At 41.0% G+C, this 23424-nt stretch overlaps 1 protein-coding gene across 4 annotated transcripts in view; it reads left to right on the top strand.

The window, feature by feature from the left end:
- The window catches only part of PRICKLE2 (prickle planar cell polarity protein 2), a 360971-nt gene that overhangs the window by 163455 nt on the left and 174092 nt on the right, over positions 1-23424 (top strand). The window contains exon 1 of one of the 4 annotated variants that reach the window (XM_017875019.1): positions 14857-15132. The exons of the other annotated variants lie outside the window; for them this stretch is intronic. The gene's annotated coding sequence lies outside the window, so the exon portion shown is untranslated. Of the gene's footprint in view, positions 1-14856; positions 15133-23424 lie in introns of those variants that run through there. 4 annotated transcript variants of the gene reach the window in all.

The following is a 23424-nucleotide window of genomic DNA, read 5'->3' as shown; positions in this document are numbered from 1 at the left end:
TTGTTTTGTAATTTAATTGACTGAAATAAAATGTATGAAGAATTGAGGAAGTGTATGACCTAAAAAACTTAAATTAATAAAGTCTGATTGAACCTTACTCACTTTATGTTTTTGAAGTTAATTCTGAAAGTCATATGTATCAGTGAGAATCTTTTAATGAAATTTGGTGTGTGGATGGGTGGGTACACTTTTGGTCCGCTGTATTCAAGGTTCAAAATGTATTCCTGTGAGATTTCCTTAGGGCACAATAGGATTTTGTGGTGTTGATTACTGACATAACTACTGACATTGATAAATTTTTTATAACTATTGTATAAAATAAATATTTCTATGGGAGAAAAATAAATATGTTAAGAGTCAGTGTTGCATAGTTTAGGAGCCAGACTGACTGGGTTCAAATTCTGGCTGTGTCACATTCTAATTGTGTGTGACCTTGGTCAAAGTTACCAGATCTATGTGCTTTAATTCCTTCATCTGTGAAATAAATAATAGTACTGCTCCCAAAGGTTTGCTGTAGAGAGATGAATTACTTTGTTTAAAGCCCTTTGAGGAATGCCTTATATGACGTAGATACTGTTATGAGTTAGCTTATGCTGTATAACAAAACATTCCAACATTTAGTAGCTTAAAAAAGCATACATCTATTATTTCTCATGATTTTGGATTGTCTGGCCAGTTCTTCTCATCTGGGCTGCCTTGACTAGGCCTGGATAGTCCAGCATGGCTTCGCTTACATGATTAGTATAAGGGCAGGTGAGCGAATAGCAACTGAGCTTGTTCCCATGTCTGTGGTCATAGGGTTCTCAATAGCAGCAAAATTCCATTGGTTAAAGCAAGTTACATAGCCCAACCCAGAGTCAGTATAGGAGGGGACTACTCAAGAGCACATGTATAGGTGAGGGACTTAGACAATTTTTGCAGATAATCTACTTCAAACACGTTAGAAGCATTAGCTGCTATTATTATTATTACTATTACTAGTATTATCATCTTTCCAAACATAAAGCTACTGAAATTAACTGCTCTTGACTAAGTCTTTAGTCATTAGCATTTGCTATTTCCAAATATTATGGGAGCCTCAAAAATTAATACTTGCAACAAGAGAGTTTTTAAGAGGAGCTTATTCTGCAGGGCTGAAATTATTATTTTTGTTACAAACTGTAGCTGTCCCTACTGGTCTCCCTGGGAGCATTTTGCAGGTTATAAAATACAGCGATTACTATGGTAATCATATTGCAAGTATAAAATGGCTTTGACCTACTTGTTAAAATGCAGTGTGTATTAAAATAAAGACTGTGAGCTTAAAGCTAAATGAACTCAGAATAAAAACAGAATAGCAAGTCCAAAGTGCTGGGGAGATCTTCAAAGGAAAGGAGGGCATTTGATAAAGAGGATGCATTTTCCCTTATTCTCTTCATTTTCCCCTTGGTGTGATGACTGCTGAAAAATGACACCAGTCTCAGAGAGTGCTTCTGCTCCCAGCCGGACTCGAAGGCAGAATTTTTTTTTTTTATAATAAGAGCTACCATTTGCAGAGCCATTTACTGTGAACCAGGCAGTGTGCTGGGTCTTTCTACACACTCAATTCCTCATCATGACATGTCCCTGAAGCAGAAATTATTTTTCTGCTTTTATAAATGAGGAAACTGAGGCACAGAAAGACTAAATGACTTGCCCCAAGCATAGGAATTATTTCCCTCAAAGGCTTAGATCACTGAGGACCCATGAATCAGAATTGTGAGACCAAAAATAAGTTGGCCACAATTACATGAGTTGATTCCGTTTCCACAAGGCTCTATTTTGGGGACATTTTCATTGCTTTTGTCAATTGAATTATTCATTTATTCAACAGATATTCATTATATGCCTATTGTTTGCCAGACAGCATGCTAATTGCTGTGTTAGTCCACAGACAGGGCCCCTGAAGGGCTTTCCTGTGGTCAAAGAAGGCTTCCCACATGTCTAAGGTGGGACTTGGCATATAAGAAGACATTATTAAAGGATAAGAACCTATCTGTTTCAGGAAGCAGTCATAGTAACAGCAAGAACCCAAGAGGACCTGAAAACAGCTCAGCTTAGCAAGAATGTGGAGACCAGGATCTGCGGGAAAGTTATGATAAAGAAAGTTGGCATCGTAAGCAAGAGTCATATCTCAAAGGGCTTTGTGAGTTGGGTTTCTTCATCTGAGAGCACAAGCGAGTCACTGAAGAGTCTGAGCGGGGAATGACATGATCAGATGGGTCATTTAGCAAGATGACTGCAGCCACAGTATATAAAATAGAATTGAGATGGGGGTGAAGGGAGGAGAGGCAAGATCTCTGGCTGACAGTCCAGTTAGTAAGACCGATTCAGCAGTGTCAGAGAGAGAGATGATAGTGCCTGGAGCGGGCCATTGCATCAAGAATAGAGAAGGGCGATAGAGAAGCAAAGAGCATTGGGGATACATGGAAGCTGTTTGGATGGGGAGGGAATGAGAGAGGTTGAGGATGGCATTTGGTGTCCGACATGGAGTCTTGATAGATGGTTCCCCTGATGAGAGGAACTTAGAGGGAAGAAGATGATACATCAGTTGTGGACAAGTTGACTTTGCACCCTGTGGGGCTTCCAGGCAGACACACCCAGAAGATAATTAGGACATATGAGTCTGGACCTTAGGAGAGATTTCTGGGCTGGAGATGAAATTTGAGATTAGCAGCACTCTCTCCTCTAGCACTTCTTTGCCTTCCCCATCATCTCTGTCCTCTCATTGAGCTTCATTTTACTGTTGGTACTTATCTTATTTGCTTATTGTCTTTCTGCACCACAATAGAATTTAAGTTCCATGCAAGCAAGGAATTCACTGGTTCACAGCCACATCCTCAACACTTAGAACAGCGCCTGCCTGGAACTTAAAAGAGCTGGTCAGCAGACAGAACCTGATAGATGTCACTGGAAAGAAGGAGGCAAAATGAGCTTGCCTTTGGAGAGTGCAGGCTCTGAGAAGAGACAGGGCCCATGGCAGAAACTTCTTTGAAAAGGAAGGGCAGAGAAAGAGGAGCCATCAAAGAAAACTGAGAAGAAGCCTCCTCTCTTTGCTCTGAGAGAATCTTCAGAGCAAGCGGGGAGGTTGAATGACAAAACATTCAGAACTTTCAGGGATCCAAAACAGAGTGGCTGTTGGGGACATAATGATTTCTAAAAACAGTGGGCAGGACAGAGTTAAGTGTATACATGTTCTTCGGGGTTTTTTTGTTCTGTTTTCTCTCTCTTTTTTTCTCCCTACATTTAAAAATTTTTTCAGCCAAAAGCAAGTGTGGCTTTAGAGCACAAGAAAAGTGAGATGACTGTTACCACATTTAATTCAGCAGGAGGCAAATGGAGTTCATCTTGCAGGCCAGTTGGAATCAATTAATAAGGGCTTTATTTATTTATTTATTTAGAGACAGGGCCTTGTTTCATTGCCCCAGCTGAAGTGTAGTGGCCCAGTCAGGGTTCACTGCAGCCTCAACCTGTTGGGCTCAAGAAATCCTCCCACCTCAGCCACACAAGTAGCTGGGATTACAGGTGCATGCACACCACCATACATGGCTAATTTATTATATTTTTTGTAGACATGGGTTCCCCCTATGTAGCCCAGGCTGGTCTCGAACTCCTGTACCCAAGTGATCTGTCTGCCTCAGTCTTCCAAAGTGCTGGGATTGCAGGCTTGAGCCACTGCACCTGTCCCAAATAAGGGCTTCCTTTATAGGAGAGTTGTGTTGAGAAACATTCTGAGGCTGGTTCCAGGCCAGCTGGAAAGAGTTCTGTGATCATGTAGTGGTATTTGTTGTGGAAGCTGGACCTGGGTGGTGTCATAACTGACAGGCCTTTGCCACCCTCATCAAGAAAATGAGTTGCTACGAGTAACAATTTTCCAGAAACACGTATACTCCATCTCTTACAGTATATGTTTGGCAGATGTGAATTCTGCCTTCCCAAGGCTCTGGTACTCTGGTTGGTAACTTGTGGACCTCTGTTTGGTCTCATTGGCATAACTCACTAGGGAGTTAAATCAGGACAGACTGAAGGTTGACTTTTTACAGGCTGGTAATTTTTATGCCACCCCAGGAAAGCTGTGACTCCATAGCTTTCAATTTTGTTCAGGCTTTCAATTTTGTCCATAATTATTTATTCTTTAGAATAGGTAATTCTGAGAAATAATCAACCCCACGCATTGCAATTATCAGTCATATAAATTGACCTGCTGATAATCACAGAAATGAAAGGAAATTGTACATAAGCTGGTAAATTCAGGTCCTACAAGTACCAATTCTAGAATTCATCTTGGAAAATGAATCTGAAGGTGAAAGCTTTGTATTATAAATAGATTTTTTTAAAGTGTTCAATTATGAATTTTCAATTCCGTGGTAAAGAGCAATCGGGTCAGTAGGGATAAATGATGTCTTTGGATTAAATTATTTTAGTTAATAGTTGCTCTGCATTCCTCTACCTCTGCTGATCATTCTAGGAAAGGCAAATTCTTTTGCTGCTCTTCCAGAGGAGGCCAGAGTGTTCAATGGGCAATAGAAATGGAAGGCTTTCTTTTGGAAACCTCCCAAATTCCGTCACCTAACTAGGAGTTCAGTAACTAGAGGCCTCAAACTTTACATCCAGAGGGGAGCAGCAGCAAAGAGACTAAAATGCAAAGAGCATAAAATGCAAAGAGCATTGAGACTTTATGATTGGCAGCGTATGGTAATTGTTCATCACTTGACCCTGAGAGAGAGAACTCTCTCCTGTAAGTAAGTACTGATATATTAATAGGTCTTTGAATGCGAGCAAGTTGCTCCAAGTCTTTCAATCTGAAGGTGAATTTTGGCAGTAGCATGCAATACATCTTCTCCCCTTATTCAGAATGGTAAGTAGGGAATCATGGTCGTCAATTAGTCAAGATTGAGTAAATGGCTACAGTTGGTTTAGCGTTGTTACAAGCATTGTGAGAAATTCTAGAGGGCCTTGAAGATGTGACCTTTATCTTCCCAGTGCTGCTTTTTGCAGGGGGAGGGGAGGAGAGGAACAGATCAAAAAAGGAAACAAAAAGCTCCCCAAAACAAAAAGTCATGCAACCATTCAGGAGATAGTCAATGGTAGACAGGATAGTAGTTTATCAACATGAGACATCACATAAAGGAGAGTGTTTGGGCCACAGGTTCAGAGAGAGAAAATGAGAGAGAGAGAGAGAGAGAGAGAGAGAGAGAGAGCGCACACAAGAGAGAGCCAGTGGATTCCCATCAGCATGGCCAAATGTGGTGCACACCTCCAAAGTAATGTGCCTAAAAACAGAGGGCCAAAAACTCTTTCCACAACTACCAAGAAAAGAGGCATCAAGATTTAGATCCAGAAAATGCAAATACTGACACCTAGATTCCCTATACATACAAGTTACCTCTTCTAGAAATGTTCTAAGAGCTTGAGAGGCATCTGTTTCCCCTCTGTCCTGGAATGTTTACTTTTTCAATTTAGGGGCAGTCAAATTTAGATAATATAAATAGTTCAATTTCCTCCCTCTTTCCCTCCCTCAAATGTAGTCAAGAGATTCTATTCAGTCTTCAGAATTCATTATCAATTTATTAACCTACTTGATGACATAGTGGAGAAATAATAAATATATTAGTTGGGTTTTGAGAAAGCTTTAAAAATACAATTTCTAGATCCTATTCCAAACATAATAAATTTGAATTTCCAAGAGTGAGACCCAGAAATTTATGGAATTGTCAAATTCCCAGTGTGGTTCTTATGTTGACAGTCATAGGCAAACATTTAGAAATGGATAGAATGGATGGTACATGGCAGTAAGAAGCAGATTGCATATCTCTAATATCTGCACAAGTAGGGATGATCTAGGTACTTGCCCTTGGTACTGATTTGTTTATTGACAGGCTGAATGAAAAATTTAAAAATAAATAGAACTACACTTGAAGTCAGATGCCCAATTACCCAACTGTAGAATAGACAGTGTAGTGAGAGATGTGTAGAGGGAAAAGAAAACACACACACACACACACACACACACGCACACACAAGAAAAACAACTGATCTTAAACAGGTTTTGGTCAACAGTTCAGTGTTTATCAAATTAATATGATGTTGAAATCATGTTTTAGGAATGAGGGGGGCATAAACCCACTCCACCCTGCCCTGGACAAATCATGCTTGAATGTTTTTTATTACTAAGACCATTTTCAAACATAATAAAAAATCAAAAGAACAGTGCAGGCCAGGTGCAGTGGCTCACAGCTGTAATCCTAGAACATTAGGAGGCTAAGATGGAGGGTTATTTAAGGCCAGGAGTTTGAGACTGGCCTGGACAACATAGCAAGACCACATCTCTACAAAAAATTTAAAAAATTCACCAGACGTGGTGGCATGTGCCTGTGGTCCGAGCTACTTCGGAGGCTGAGGTGGGAAGATGGCTTGAGCCCAGAAGTTCGAGGCTGCAGTGAGCTATCATTATGCCACTGCACTCCAGCCTAGGTGACAGAGTGACCCCCTGTCTCTAAAATAAATTAAAAAGAGAGACCTGTACAATGCATCTCCACATAACAGACCTAACAAGTATTGAAGTCTGGCTACATTTTCTTCCCATGTCCCAATTTCCTGTTGCTTGACCTCCCTCCCTTTATCCCACCTTCCTGCTTCCTTCCTAAATGTTTTAAAGCACATCTCAGATGTTGTGTTATTTTAGCCTTACATATTTAAACATGTTTCTCTGGAAAACATGGATGTGTTCTTACCTAACTACATCTCACCTGACATTATTGACAATAATGCCTTGTTCTTGTTTAATTGGATGTCACATTTTGAGTGGCTGGGGTGGTAAAAAGGTTTGAAACAATGTGCCACAAGCAGCAGTTAACAGAACTTGAGTTGCTAGAAGACAAGGCTCAGGTTTGGAACGATGTTGAGTGGAAGAGGGGCTGGACTTGCTTTCTGTGATCTGAAGTGGAGGAATGCTGGCTTGTGATGAACTGCACTGCCTCAGGAGTTTTCTCACCTGGAGGGTGGAGTGTGAGACACTGCGGAGAGGTTTCACATGCTCGTTTTATGGATATTTATCAAGTGCCTGCTATGTTAGATCCTGAAGATGATGTGAACAATAAGACAGATGCAATCTCTTCCCTCATGGAGTTTTGAATCTATAGCACTGTTTCCCAAAGGGTGAGATGGGTGAGGGGGATGCCGGGTCAATTCAAGAACTAACATTGAGTTCCATGTAGTTACAAACATTCTCTTTTCAGTCTTCCAAACCTTGTAAGGCATCAAGGAGGAGGTCTCATTTGAGGATTAGGGTTGACACACCTCTAAAATTTCATCATTTTCTTTTCTAATGAAGCAAGAGCAACTTCAGGTTCACAGTTTTTAGCAGGCAACAGTACCTCATGAACTATTTTTTGAGCAATTCACTAAACATATTTATAAGAGCAAGTAAGATAACGGGCAAATATTTAATACAGGAATAATTAAAACCAAAATGTTACGAGGGATGGTTTTAAGTTTTGGGGTTGTGTCTGTTTTGTTTTCCACTTTTATATTTGCATACAATAAAATTAATTCTTAGGTTTATACTTGCATGAGTTTTTGCAAATGCATATAGTAATATACAGTATGCTTAGAGTAATACACTGTAATATAACCATTCCTGCACTCAGAATATAAGTCAGTTCTATCACCTTCCAAGATTTTCTCATGCTACCTGTGTGTTTATAGAAATTTCTGCACCCCCCCGCCCCAGTGCATTTTAAATTCTCAACTCTCCTCACCTCCCATCCCCAGCTCTTGGCAACTACTGATCTGCTTTCTGTTTCTATAATTGTGCCTTTTCTGGAATGTCACATAGTGCGGTCATACAGTATATAGCCATTTCAGTCTATCTCATTTCACGTAGCGTAATATATTTGAAATTCATCTGTCTTATTGCATCTATTCATTTGCGTTTTTTTTTTTTTTTTCTTTTTTGAGACAGAGTCTCACTCTGTCTGTTGCCCAGACTGGAATGCAGTGGCGAGATCTCAGCCCTCTGCAACCTCCACCTTCCAGGTTCAAGCAATTGTCTTGCTTCAGCCTCCTGAGTAGCTGGGATTACAAGCACGTACCACCACGCCTGGCTAATTTTTTTGTATTTTTAGTAGAGACGGTGTTTCGTCATGCTGGCCAAGCTGGTCTCAAACTCCTGACCTCAAGTGGTCCACCTGTCTCGGCCTCCCAAAGTGTTGGGATTGCTGGCGTGAGCCACCACGCCCAGCTTTATTCATTTCCTTCTAACTGCTGAGTACTATTTCATTGTGTGGATGTATCACAATTTGTTTATTCATCATAAATAATAATATAAGGTATATTCAATATGACAAATAACAAACATGGTACTTAGTGAAAGCAGATTAACAGATACACTGAAGGTGATATGTCAATGACTGAATTTTGGAGGGGATAAAAACTAGTCTAACAAATGTATGTATTACAGAGTTGTTTGAGTAGGCCATGTTTTAATTTCTTATCCATACCTTCATCAGTGCATTTAATTGAAATATAAATATGGTTCCAGTTGTCTTGAGTCAGAAAATACCTTTTGGCTTTTTTTTGTTTTTTTTTTTGAGACAGAGTCTCACTCTGTTGCCCGGGCTGGAGCGCAGTGGCATGATCTTGACTCACTGCAACCTCCACCTCCCGGGTTCAAGCGATTCTCCTGCCTTAGCCTCCTGAGTAATTGGGATTACAGGCACCCACCACCACACCTAGCTAATTTTTTGTATTTTTAGTAGAGACAGGGTTTTACCCTGTTGGCCAGGCTGTTCTCAAACTCCTGACCTCGTGATTCGCCCCCCTCAGCCTCACAAAGTGCTGGGATTACAGGTGTGAGTCACCGCATCCAACCTTGGTTCTTAAAGTAACCCAGGATCTCCAGAGCATCCTTTTGATAATCTCCTCACTTATTTTCATTCATTCCCTCCTTCCTTGCTTCATTCCTTCTCCTCTTCCTTCCTAGCCTCCTTCTCACTCTCTCTCTCCTGTCCCTTCCCCCTAATATTTCACTGGAGTTTATATAACTGAATTAATTAGACCTATTTCTCAAGGAGTTGGTTTTCCAGAAAATTCACTTTGCAGTTGGCATGACAGAAGAGCTGGCATATTAATCAAATGCTACAATTTGTTCTTTGTATCTGAATGAAGCTGAGGTTGGACTTAACTGCTTATCTGTTGTCCATTTGTACCATTCTGTCCTTTGCAGCCAAGGAGCCTGGATTGGATTCTTTGTGATTAGACTGGGTGATGGTTGTGTTAATAGATTGGGCAGAGACCTACTGAATGGGGACAAACCCTATCTCCTTAGTTACTGTTACAGAGTCCCCAGGATATAAAGTGTCTGCATGAAAATAAATAAGAGCTTTTCTTTTCCTTTGTTTGACTGATGATATCTATACCATTTAATAGAATAAAATGATAAAAATCTTTGTCCTTTCTTAAATAACATGTTAATTGCTGTTTTATGCATTTATTCATTTTGTGTTTCTGAAATATATTCAGTTTGTAGACATTTCTGTCCCTCAATGCATTTTAAATTCTCAAGCATCCTCAAATTATGTATATTTAATATAATCTTGTATATGTGGAGGGGGATACACTTTGTAGCTAATGGGGAGATCAAAGTTACTAGCTTTCTCCATTTAGTCAGCTTGTTGCAGAATACAAAGGCTGCTCAAGGATTTGAGTTCGTATCTTAAAAGCTCATCAGAAATATTCTAAGCTATAGATTTTTTTCTCTCTCAGCAACATTTCAGATATGGAGGTTCTCCTCGGTTGCCCTTGCTAGTGTTGCTGAATTTAAATGCCACAGGAAAAAAAGATCTGTTCTGTTTTTTCATCTGTGGAATGAGGGGGTTGGACTAGATGGAAGATGTCAAATTTGTAGCATTAGTGCTGTCACTCCTTATCCATCCACATGACAGACATCACTAACCAGTCATAGCGTGCTTTCCTACCAACACAGCATGACTTCTTGTCAAGTCAGAACTCCAGGAAGCCACTACTAATCAATTGATGCTAGCCCAAGACATGAGATCTATTTCCATTGTGAAACAAGTGGTGTTTACTCCCGGGAGTATACTCAAGATGGTTACAAAATTTAGGTACTCATTGGACAGTAGAAGGAAGAATGTCAGAGTGCCTTGTTTCAAGTAAAGAGGATCTCAAATTACTGCATTTTATGCTCCTGAAGGCAGGGATTGTGTTTTAGTCTTGTTTTTCCATGTATACCCAGCCTACATGGTTAAACTATATCCCGTAGTAGATACTATATAAATGTTTGTTAAGTAGTGCACGAAGGAATTAACGGAAGAGCATGTCCTTGCCCAATTCTTTTCTCTCTAAGACTTTACAGTTCAGTGCTTCTTCCAAAGGGCAGGCACAACCTTTGCCATGACTGAATATCATTCCCTTTAGTTCAGGCCATTCCTCCAGGTTGGCTAGATAGCTTTGTGTTCTTCTCCACCAAGCATTGGCACAGCCCAGCAATGACTGGCTGGGCTTTCCAAGTTTCCCCTCCATCTATTATCCCCATCATTCACAAACCTATTGAGTAATGCTGAGGAGGGTTCATTTAATCCTTCTGCTGCTTGATCCTGAATTCTTTCAACTTGATGTGTAATTGGGAATCTGAAGGTTTAATGATATGAACAAGAATTTTGTCACAGATTCAAGCTTTAACACTGGAGATAATCATTTATTTGATACTTACCATAGGTAGCCCTTATTAGTTGTAGTTTGGGAAGTAGGTTTGAAATTCTTTTATGGAAAAGACCGGGTCTGATAAGTCTGTATTTTGATGATGACATGTCTTTCATATGGTAGATACTCAGTAAACAATTTCTATTTCTCAGGGTAGTTTCATGAAAGTAGACTGAAGTCTCTGTCTTTAACTGTTAGAAGAGAATCATCTTTGAAAACAGAAGGGTTTTTTTTTTCTACTCAGGCACTGGATTTTATCTAATCATAATATTGGATACCTATTTAGTAGAAATTAATTATGGGCTAGACACTCTGCTACATGCTTAATATATATTCTCCAAACAGCCCCAAGACTAGTGATAAGATCCCATTACAGATGAGATAAATGAAACTTGGAGAAGTTACACAACCTTACCAAAGTTACAAGATAACAAGTGGCAGTACTGAGGTTTAAAGGCAGGTCTGATTCTAATCTTTTCCCCTAAAGATACCAGGTCCCTCATGGCAGATGTGACTTACTGCAAGAAGCCTTCCCTGAGCCACCACCTCTCCCTGCAATGCTAGTTGAGACATTCTTCCTCTGAGTTTCCATAGCCGTTTGTATTCCCTTATTATGATGTTCTCCATTGTGTGATAGCTGCTTCTACCACCAGAGTAAGATCCCTGAGGGCAGGGACTTGGGGCTTTTTGTTTTGTTTTGTTTTCTGTTTTTTGCTGCTTTTGTTTGATGGCTGAATAAATGCATCTTTCCCAGGAGATCTCTGCCACTTTGCCCTGGGCATCTGGACACCATAGAAAATATACAGCTAAGTCTTCAAGAACGTGCTATTGTTTTGTATTCCTTATATTTGGGGATGAAAAATTCAGGAAAATAGAGTCCAGTTTCAAATGTGGGATGGCAGAAGTTGCCTCTCTTCTAGATTACAAAGTGCCATCTGCTACTTACCACTGTCAAAGAATTATCACAGTGCTTTATTTTTCCCCACTTCTGTTTGTTATTAACTATTGTTTTTTGAATAATTAACACTTGCAAGTGTTCTGTGTTTATCCTGGTTGAGATGGCTTGTGCTTCTTGAATGGGAGGATTCATGATGTTTAAAAATTTCAGAAAATTCTCAGCCATTATGTCTTCAGTTATTGGCTCTTCCTGATTTCTCTGGTCTCTTCCTATGGGAGTCCTATTACACGTATGTTGGGCCTTCTCATTCTATTCTCCATATCTCTTTATCTCTCAGAAATTTTTCAACTCTTTATCCTTTTGTGCTTTATTTGTGTAGTGTCATGAGATCTACATTTCTCTCTTAGTAGTGTCTATTTAACCTATCCATTGAGTTTTTAATTTTAGTGGATCTATGGAGAGGAATAGTCATCGTGTCTTGTTCTTTTTTAGGGTTTCAATTCTAGCTTCAGTGTTTTAAATCCTTATAAACTTTTTCCATGTTCCTTTTCAGAATTTCAGTTGTTTTATGACTTGTAATTCTTGAGCCTCTTATTCTTTTATTCATTGACTTGTAACATCAGTTTCTTGGATGTTGTATAATTTACTGTTGGGATCTCATGCTTGTGGGATTGGTTGTAGCATGGGTTGTAGAAGTGGCCAGAGAAACCTTCATTTGTTTCTATGAGGCATTCCTGGCATGTCACGAACAGGACTAATTTTAATATTAATTTTTTTAGTCAAAGCTTCCTGATTTTGACTTTTGTTATTCCTAGAATCTCAAGAAAGACACAGGCCTAGGATTTCTCATTCTCAGTTAAAACATTTCCCTCTCACCCAGAATACAGGAGAGACAGACAAGTTTTGCCTAACTGGTTGTCAATTTTTCCAGTCTGTTTGTTCACTGAAGGTGCAGCCCTCAGTGAATATTCTTGGCTTTCTACAAAGGTCTTGTAACAGCTTCCTGCTTCTCTTTGTCCCAAGACCCAGTCTGTCTCCTATGTGGGCATTACAATCCTAGCCCCTAGGGAACCAAGACAACCCTTTTGTCTGCCACTAACCACTCTTCCCTCTCTCTCATAGCCACAGCATAACTTTGCATGCTTCTTACTCTTGTTTTTAATTACCTGTTTATTTCTTGGTATTTTCCTGTTTTTTGTTTGTTTTTTAAATAAACACGTTTGTTTGTTTTTTAAATAACGTTTTCTAAATAAACAAGTTTGTTTGTTTTTTAAATAACGTCTCATGCTATCACCCAGGTTGAAGTACATTGGTGCTATCATGGCTCAATGCGGTCCTGAATTCCTGGGTTAAACCAACCACCTCAGTCTCCCGAGAAGCTAGGACTACAGGTGCACACCACTGCACCCAGTTAATTTTTTATTTTGTGTAGAGATGGTGTCTTGCTATGTTGCCATGGCTGATATTGAACTTATGGCCTCAAGTGATCTTCCTGGTGTGGCTTCCCAAAGTGTTGGGATTACAGGCGTAAGCCATAGTACCCAGCCTTCCTTTCTTTATTGTGAGTCAGCTAGGCATTAAAAATAATTTGTGTTATATTTTATCTAGCATGTCTAGGTATTTGAAGGGTTGCAATTTTCAGGTGGTCATCATTTGTCATTTTTCCAGAACCAGGACCTTAGTACAAGCTCATGGTAAAAGCTTCAAATAATATACAAGGACATATGATGAAACATTAGTGTCCTTATCCTCTTAGATCTGCCTAGACCTCAAATCACCTTGTCCGTAATAATAACCTTTACAATTTTCTTGCGCATAGTTCTGGAAGTACTCTTTGCATATACAGCATATGTATGTGCACATAATACATGAATATGGTTTGTGCAAGCAGAAATATGTTTTACTATCTGCACTGTGCTTAGCAATGGAGCTCACTGCTTATTGATGCACTTAGTTCTGCTTCTTTCTCATGACTATATAGTATTCTATTATATGGATGTATCATAATTTACTAACCTTGTCCCCTATTATTGGATAATTATGTTTTCAGTTATTTTGATATTATAAACTATCCTGCAATAAACATTCCTTTACATATGTCTTTGCTTGTTTATCCTTTAGCATAATTCACTTTGTCTATTTCCTTCTCTCCCCTTCTCCCCCCGCCACCACTGTGGGTTCCTTGTGGTCAATGACTTTATCTTTCATTGATGATCCTAGTACCTGGCATGGGGCCTGGCGTTGAGTTGGCACTTAACTCACATTTGTTTCATTAATAACTGTGCTCACTACAAAGTCAAATCAGCAGTCAGACTCAGTTCAGATTTCCAGGAAATGTATTTTAATTGCAGTAATAACAACAGCTATTGACTATTCAGTTGTCCGGGGTTACTGACTGAGCACCTCCTCTAGACTAAACGTGAGCTCATGTAATCTTTACTACAACCCTACGGATAGTAAATTTTGTGATCTAAAATCTAAACTAAAATACAGGTTACCTACCTGTAAGAGGCAGAGTCCATATATGAACACAGTTTTGTGTGAAATTAATGCCTGGCCTTTTGACTGTTCTCTTAATTAACAATTGTACTGACCAACATGGGACATATTTCCATTGTTCATTCTTTCGTGTATTCATTCATTCAATCAATCAACAAACATTTACTGAGAGCTCACCACGTTCCCGTAGGGAGTGATATGTCTTGATAAAAACATCCCTACCTTGGTAGAATTTACAATGTAAAGGGAGTGACAGATTAAGCAAAAAAGTAAAAATGTGATGAGTGGCTGAAAAGAGACATAAGCAAAGGCTTTAGGAGCACCAAGAGCAGAGAGCCACGAAGGCCTCCAGTGTCTATGATAAACTGGATGAGCCTTGAAGGACTGCAGTGGGTTGGGGAGGACCACAGGAGGGGTGAAGCCTAGGAGTCCAGCATGCATCCTGTTCCTTGTGTGCACGGCACAGTCTAATCTTTCTCTTCCAGCCACTGCCAGCTTTCAGGACCTCTGGTCTGAGGGCCAGAGAGCCTGTGTCCTTCTGCTTTTGAAAGGTGGCTCAGCACTCCATTAGCCCTTTCTAATTTTAAAGTAGTAGCTCCCTTGATTGAAATCTCAATTTGGGAACAGGCCTAGGATTGGCCTGTGGCTCGAGATTTTCACCAATAAGCGGAGTGGGAGGTGGGGAGGCGTCCCTTTAAGCAGCCGGGAGGCAGCCCAGAGAGCTTGAAGCTCCTCTCCCCAGGACCTGAGCGATTTTCCTGGATCCGGAGCTGCGCACAGAGCAGCTGCCGCCCCGGGAATGTTACCCCCCTTGTGTGGAGCCCCTGCAGGGCCCCCTCCGGCTCCGGGCAGTTGGCTGCCGACTGCCCGCTGGGTTCCTTAGCTGCAGCTACTACCCCTGCCCCTGGGTCTCCAACCCCCTTTCCCCGCCTCCCCCCAGTTTCCCCGGGCCGGTGGAGGCGCCGCAGCGTCGGAGCAATGCAACGCTAAGCCGGGTAAGTGGCCCCCCCCATAGCTGGGGAGCACGCAGGGGGGCGCAGGGGCATGTTTGCTCTTGGTTTCAGAAGCTCCCCTGAAAAAGGGGCCTTGCAGCTGGAAACTAAGCTCTGGGAGAGATGCGCTTTGCCACCCAGACGCTGGAAAGTCAGGAGCCCCGCGGTGGGGACCTGGTGAACTGAGGGGTCTGAGTGTCATCCACCTTTCGCACAGCCACTTTATTAACCAACAATAGTAATCATAATATCACGAGGGGATGGTGGTGTTATTGTATTAGGACTACCTAAAGGGGAACATGAAAACATCCCTGGACTTGCTTTTTAAATATCCTTTATTATCTTAGAATTCGTTTTTCCCTAAATATTTCAAAGGTATTTACTGTTAATGACCTAGTTATTTTCTATTCAAAATATTTCTTAACATCTCCAGGAAGATCTACTTTAAAACATGACTTACTTCTTCCCACATACCTTTATGTTTTGAGCTTATATCCCCGAAAAGAGAAAAGTTGTTTATTTTCCCAGAACTTTAAAAATTCATTTCTTTGCTTCTTGGTGGACTTCGGTAATAAAGCAACTCTGGATTTGTTACTGTGTTCTTTCTAAATTGGGGTAGGTGGAGAAGGCCCCTCTCCTGGCCCTTTCTAGCTCTACATGGGAGAGTGTATAGTTTGGAGATGAGAGAGTTAATTCTTACTCTCCAAGTTACCAAATGCACCCTCTTAGATGCTGCAAGAGTCAGGACTTGGTGAAGGCTGGGATTACAAATCTGGGGTTCCTGGGCAGCCGTGCCCTGGGAAATTTTAAAACCAAAATAATCAGGAAAGATTGTAGGTAGGTGCTGGGTAAGATTTAAAAGATGCGGTTTCAGCTCCCCCCACCCCACCCATCTGTTCACTTGTGTGTACCTAAGCAAGAGGTTGAGAATCTAATGCAGAGGGTCAGAGTTTACTTTTTTTTTTTTTTTTTTAAGATGAGGCAGCTGGAAGACATGCCTTCCAAAATTGGAGCAGAGTCTGATGTGTGGATTGCCAAATTCCATTTCCGCCTATATTAAATTATGTTGGCTTCTAGAAGCCCTCATTTTGCTGGGCTGGCCTTTATTTGCAGTTGTTTAGGTGGTGTGAATCATTTGTATACTTTGAGTTCCCTGCTTTCTGTACACAAATGTTTTTATCTGTGCAGCTAGTTGAGTAATTAGAGACATGGACATGGCCCTGTCTGTACAGACAGAACAAATACCATTTGGGGAAGATCTGGGCCTTTCCTTTTCAAATCATCAATTGCCAAATCTTCCCAGCCTGTTGGGCAATTCAGATAAAGGTGTCAAGTGAGCTGGGCAGTGAAGAATTTATATGTGCAGCTAATTCTGCTCATCCTACAATAAAGCATCTTCCCATGGGGCCAAAAAGTGGGGTTAGGGAGGCATATAAAATGATCCTGTGTTCTTAGTCACTGATTACCCAGCTCTCCCTGGATTTCTGAGAACCTGCCAGGAGAAACTGTTGACTGGATGGAAGTTTCAAGAAATGCAGAACAGAAATCAGGACAAGCCCTCCTTGAGCAACTTTTATTTCTGTTTGGAGGAAAGGAACACTTTGTTAGAATAACAAATCGTGGCTGCTTTTCAAGACCAGAAAACGGTTCTTGTTCTGAAGGCAGGTTCGTTTTAAGAGTGTGAATCATTTGGTTTAGGTTTTTTTTTTTTTTTTTTTTTTTTTTTTTTTTTTTTTTTTTTTTTTGCGGTGGAGGCTTGGAGATGATTAAACGTCCTGTCTGCAGGAAATTACCAGGAGATTTGAGTATTTTCCTGAATCAGCCTCAGATGGTACACAGCTTTGGGTGTAATACAAGAAAGCTCTGTTACAAGGCAATCTTTCCTCAGTGATACCCTCAATCTCACACAGGCTGTCAAGCCTCTCCATCAGCAAGCCTTTTATTTTTTTATTTTTGGGGTTGTACTTCCATTTAAGAAACTGAAATAACTCTCTCATTCCCTCTGCGAGCTTAAGATGGAACTTATTTTTGAGACAGTTTTATCGAGCCCACTTCCCCACTGGCCTCCTCCCACTTAGCTTCAACAGGAAAAACTCTTGGCTCCTTTTCCCAAGATTTCTTTTAAGCCAGAATTGTTATCCTTAGGGACACAGATGTCTCGAGGAATGAGAGAGATGCAAAGGTTTGAACTAGCACTCACCAATTTGGTGGTGACATTTATGGTCTTTGTAAAGCTGTTTGCAGAGCAGGCTAAGCGGTTCTGTGTGGGTTTGCCCTGAAATGAATCAACAATACAGAAAATGGGCAATGAAAAGATGGTAAGGGGCAACTGAGGGACACGCATACTGCTTTGTGTAGTTGTGTATGCAGAGATCTGTGGGTTTTTAAAAATAATTTAGAAAACCAAATATCAGAGATGCTGTGCTCCCGAAGCTATTTTTCTTAATCTTTCCTGAAAAGTACTCGGTCACATTAAGCACTTCCTCTAACTATCATAAAATAGGAGAGCGCTGGGTGAATATAAACTCGGTGTGATATTCTGATGTCAATGAGAGGAAGCAGAGGGAATTTTTTTTTTTAGCTACTAAAACACAGAATGGTAATCCTGGTTGAATATAATGAGACTTTATGGAAATTGTATTGAGAGTTTAAATATGATGTTCCAAAAAAATTTCTTTGATATTTTTTATTTTCTCAAAATCTGAATGGCGAGGGATTCTTTTCTGGGATACTTAGTATTTGATTACCATTCCTTTTTTTGTTGTTGTTGTTTTTTGTTTGTTTTCTTTTTGCTTTGTTTTGTTGGTGATGTATTTTCATACCCTGCTCCTCTGTGTGACCAGTAAAGGAAGGCTCATTTTTGCAAAGATTGTAATCTGGACAACTTCCAGAAGAATGGAAGATGTAGGGGTAGTGGAGGGAACAGACGCAGGTACTGTGGGACTCAATGTCTGGGAAAACTCATGAATGATCTCCCTGTAAGATTAGCCCAGAGGCCTTTGAGAATTGCTTCACATTTGACTTTTAACAGCCAGCCTGTGTAGAGAAATCCTTGTACCTATCACTAGGGTCTCCCTCTTCACAAAGCACCTTCCCAGGCAAGATGCCAATCCACAGGGAGTGTGTACGTGACACAGCTTTTATCACATCTTTCAAAGTTTGCTTCATTCTACTTTTTCTTTAAAACAACTACTACTTGATCTCTTGGGAACATTTGCAAAAGGTTACTCTGCATTCACCCAGGCTGCTGTAATTAGTCACTGGCTTTATTTTATATTTTCGGATGATTGAGGCTTTGTTCAGGCTTCTGGGGATAAGCAAACATCTGTTGAGTTGGATGTTAGATAAATTCTAATTTTGAACACGAAGTTGTCCAGGCTGGAGAAGAGGTCTCATCTTGGCATATTATAAATGATAACAGCAATAAACAGAATGATGCCTGTTAACTTACTGAGCTTTTGCGAAGCATAGACTTAATGTTTTACCAGTCTTTCTCAGATTTTACAGTACATAGGGATATCCTGAGGGAGTCTATTTCATAGGTCTGTAGTATGACCTAAGAAATATCCAGGTGGAACCCTGGACTTTATCTTGAGAAGCACTTTGCTGTTTGTTCTTTATTATTGAAAAATCCTTACAACAGCCCTATGAGGGTTGGTGCCATCAGCTAGCCTATTTCACAGATGAGGAAGGATAAGCTCAAAGAAGTTCAGTAACTCCCCTGAGACACAAGGCTACCAAGTGGTCATGCAGGGTACCTGGACCTACAACTGTCTAATTCCAAGTATCTACCTGGGATGCTTCTTAAATGCAGTCTGTGCTCTCAAGCATTTGCTCTTGGTGGATTGTTGGGAGGTGGGGGGCGGTGGGCGGTCTTCTCTTTATAATTTGTACCCAGTAACCACTATGCTGCCACTCTACCGAAGACTGCTTCTATAGGATGCTGGCATTCTGTAGACAGCAGTCCATGAGGTCCCCGTTTAGACAGTTCACCGTGATGGAATTGAGGGAGACCAGATGGGGCAGAGGCCCTCGTGACAACAACTTGAGGAGTGTCCAGCTGATTTGTCTTGGGTTCTTTAAGTTCTGAACCAAGATGACCCATGATAAGACTGACTGACTGTGAAGTGGTTTTAATTCCCCCAGCTTTTGGAATTCTTAAGACGGTTCTGTTTCCATCAAGGGCCCTTTCCCACCTGGATGTAGGTGCCACTTTCTTTCCTTCAATCTGTAATGCCTCCCACAAGATCCTTTCACAAGACCTCACCCTACACAGCCCAAGAAAGTTGAAGCCATTTCCTAATGCTCATAGCCTGAACTCACCTGCAGCCCTTCCTCCGTTCTCTGTATATCCCCCCACTCTGAGTGTAATCCTGTGGAAAGTGAACTCAAAGGGAATATTGTAAAGAGGAGAGGCAGAGACTGAACGAAGCCTCATTTAAGCTTCTTGCCTGATTCTCCCTTGGCCTGACCTGATTTCTCTTACTCTTTGGGGCACATGGACAAGGAATGATTTTTCTTGCTTAATTGCTGCAGGATTGTGGATACAGGACAGACCACTTAACCTCATGAGCTTCAGCTTCATTATCTGTAAAACGGTATGTTCATGTCGACCCTTTCTCCTTTGGGTACAAGTGATGTAATGTCCAAGAAGGCACTTTGGACTTTGTTTAAACACATTTTGAAAACTTGCTCATGTTGCTTTCTAGCAGTGGTTCTCTTACTGTGATCTTGGGAACACCTGTTTGGTGAATTGCTCTTCTAAAACAGAAAACAAAAAAAAGGTGCCATGTGTGTGGAACCATGTGTGTGAGATGATATGTAAAATATCATCCTTCTTGAGCAATTGCAATTCAAAGGCTATGAGAAGGCCTGGAGTAGAGAAACCTGTTTAGCCTTGATGTTGCATGTACTGTGCTAATGTGACCCTGGAACCACCTTGCAGCCTCACCTCTTAATGTGCCACAGAACACACTTGGGGAAAATTGTTAAACATTAAAATGGTGGCTCCACCACTTATTAGCAATGTGACAAGTCATTTACCTCTCTGAACCTCAGTTTCCTTGTCTGTAAAATGGAAATAATTGGGACATCTACCCTACAGAGTTTTAGGGAGGGTTAAATATGTTAAGAGATGTGAAGGTCACCCTCTGCCTATCAGCAGGGTTTGTCCCAGTGGATCATTCCCTCCTCTTGCTTCGTTCTGTAACTTTCTGTCTCCTTGCTTTACCTTCCTCCTACCTCCCAATTTCCTTTGCTGCTCTTTCTCCTCTTCTAATTTTTTATTTTTTACGTCAGCTGCTCCTGCCTCCTTCCTGCTTGCTCATGTCTTTTTCATCTTTATTGCTCCCTTGTTGACGCCATCCAGCCCATGGCTTCATGTTACACTGTACTCTTGACTAGTGAAGTCACATTTCCAGCCTGGACCTCTCTCCTGAGCTCCAGACTCAGATACACATCTCTTCTCAGCATCTTCATTAGATGTCCAATCGGCTTCTCAGACTTGCTGTGTCAAAACATAGCGCCAGCTTTTTTCCTTTCCTCAAGCCTTGACTGTATCAACAAATGGCACCTCCAGCTACCAGTTGCTTGAGCTAAAAACTGTTTGGCACCTTTGATTTTTTCTCTTTCTCTCACCCTCCCATATCTGATCCAATGAGAATGAGTCTTTTCAGTTCTACTTCAAAAACATACCCCAAATTGTAGCAGGTGAGGGTGAGAGGGAGGGAGGACTGACTAGAACAGAGCTTGAGGTAACTTCCTGGGGTGCTGAAAATGTTTGCTATCTTGATAGAGTGTGCGTTACATGGATATAGGCATTTTTCAAAACTGATGAGACTCTACATATAAGGTCAATGGATTTTGCTGTGTGTAAATTACACTTCTATAAAAAATATGATAGAAAAGATACATATCTCAAACCTCCACAGGTCCAACTTTAGTCCATGCTGCCATCATTTTTCACCTTGATTACTTGACAACCTTCCTAAACACTTAGTGGTTCTGAAGCTGAAATCACACCATAGCACGACCCTGTTTAACACCTTCAGACAGCTTCTCATTGCAATAAGGACAAAACCACTTTGCCATGACCTGTGAGACTCCCAGCTTAGCAAGTTCTAGCCCGTGCCTACCTCTCAAGGGCATCTTCCTACCTGGCTACTAGCACCCGTGCTTCAGCCACAGGCCAGCCCTAGTTTCTGCCTACCTCTGGGCCTTTGTGCTTGCTGTTCTTTCTGCTTGGAATGTTCTGCCCCTAGATCTTTGCCTGGCTGGCAGCTTCTCATTATTGAGATCTTAGCTTAAATGTCCTTCTGTCAAGAGGACTTCCTGCCTAGCCTCGCTCCATGACTACACTCCACAGCCCACATTTTTCTTGGCCGCATTATCTTACCAACTTTTCTCCAAAGCACTTTTCAAGATCCAAAATATTTTATTTTCAATATGACAAGCCTGTCCCTGTCCCTCCTTGTCCCTTAAAGGCAAGGATTGCATCATTTAAATCCCATCTTCAGTGACAGTACCTTCCTTCTAGGAGGGCTCCCTAAATAAATTTTGACTGACTGATTAACTGGTACCTAGGCCAGTGTCTAACACTGCAAGAAAATTGTTAGGAAATTAAAAAATTTTTAGTTATTTTTATTACTCTCCTCCTTTCCTCATCTCCCTCTTACTTCCTGGGGGATGTAGAGATTAATGTGCTTTCCAACACTGTGAAGTCCACACACTTCACATTTCTGTGCCTTCCTTTTTATTAATTGTAAACCAGATCAATGATAGTTGCCCCTTGTAGAGGTTTGTAAACCCCTTGGAGTGAGGCGTTATTTCAGCACTCAGTACAAGTGAGGCATGAGTGTCTCATCACCTTTTAAAAATTGCAACCCCAGCTAATGTTTTTTTCTGAAGAACCCAAGCTTCTGAACTCTCCTGACTAGGAAGTCTGATCAGACGCAGCTGTCCTGGGAATTGATTTGGGATCCAAAAGTTTTTAAGATCCACTACAACTCCCACAAATGGCTTTGGAACTCAGAAAGCAGTAAACATATATATTTTTTAATCTGTCAGAATGAATCTTTCCCAGGGAACAAAGGTTGAACTGTATGTTTAGTGCCCCAAACTTGCTCTTCTCTCTGGCCCTAAAAGCCACAACCTCTTACTGAACGTTATTGGTAGAGTACTGATTTAAAAATCAGAGCAAAGGGTTGCATATTCTAAAAGTGGAGAAAAACATCAACAGATATTGGTGGGGAAGAGGATGTCCTTCCCCGGGCAAGAAGAGAATAATACAGGCATTTCTGAAAACCCACAAGCCATGGTTTATTTATTTGGACTGTTCATTGAGTTACTAAGACAGGAATAGTACAGAGGTTTTATTTGCCTGCAGCTCTGGTTAAAAAAAATTAAAAGGGCCCCTTCAGGGCTTAGGGAAATGGTGCTGCAATTGATTAGCAGTGTCTTCCATGGGCAAGAACTGTTGTTGTACATAAAGAATTAGAGAATGTTAGATTTGGAATGGACCATGGAGATTATCTGGTACAACTATTGCCCTCATAGCTACTGCACTGTGGTAGGGGGCCTTTAGAAGGATAATCATGAGCTTGGCAAAGTGATAACTCTTAACTTTTCAGGCCTTTGTTCCCTCTTGGGTCCCATCAGTGTGTTCAGTGTGGTGTACTGCAAGACTTCCTGAGAATGTGTCAGGGGAGTCTCACAAGACAGTTCTGAGGCTGGTCAAGTTTGGAAAAGTCTATGGTACCGTATCTCCTCAACGATTCATAAGGGACAATAAACATGACATAGGGCCTGAGAAGTCCAATCATAAAGAAACCCACTTAACATTGTTTTCCAAACCTGGTGATTCTGGCATGTTTTTCAAGGACACCTGTTGCCATTTTGTAGAACACTGTCTTTAGATGCTGCTGTGTTATGTTTAGGGAGAGTGTTCATTTCTCAGGGCTACTGTACCAAATTACCACAACCTTGTGGCTTAAAACCACAGAAATTTATTCTCTTACTGTTCTGGAAGCCAGAAGTTTGAAAGTCAGGGTGTTGGCTGTCTCTGGGAGAGAGTCTGTCCCGGCTTCTTGTGACTGCCAACAATCCATCCTTGGCATTCCGTGGTTACAGCCGCATCACTCCAGTATCTGCCTCCATCTTCACATTGCTTTCTGCTCTGTGCATGTGTCAAATTTCCCTCTGCCTCTCTAAGGATACTTGAGGTGACATCTAGGGCCCACTTGTATAATCCACATAATCTCTTCACTTCATTTTCTTTTTTTTTTTTTTTTTTTTTTT

The sequence above is a fragment of the Rhinopithecus bieti genome, unplaced genomic scaffold (assembly GCF_001698545.2).
Source record: "Rhinopithecus bieti isolate Rb0 unplaced genomic scaffold, ASM169854v2 scaffold_8601, whole genome shotgun sequence".
Taxonomy (NCBI): domain Eukaryota; kingdom Metazoa; phylum Chordata; class Mammalia; order Primates; family Cercopithecidae; genus Rhinopithecus; species Rhinopithecus bieti.
The sequence above is the reverse complement of the archived record's forward strand: the minus strand, read 5'-3'. Positions and strand labels throughout refer to the sequence as shown.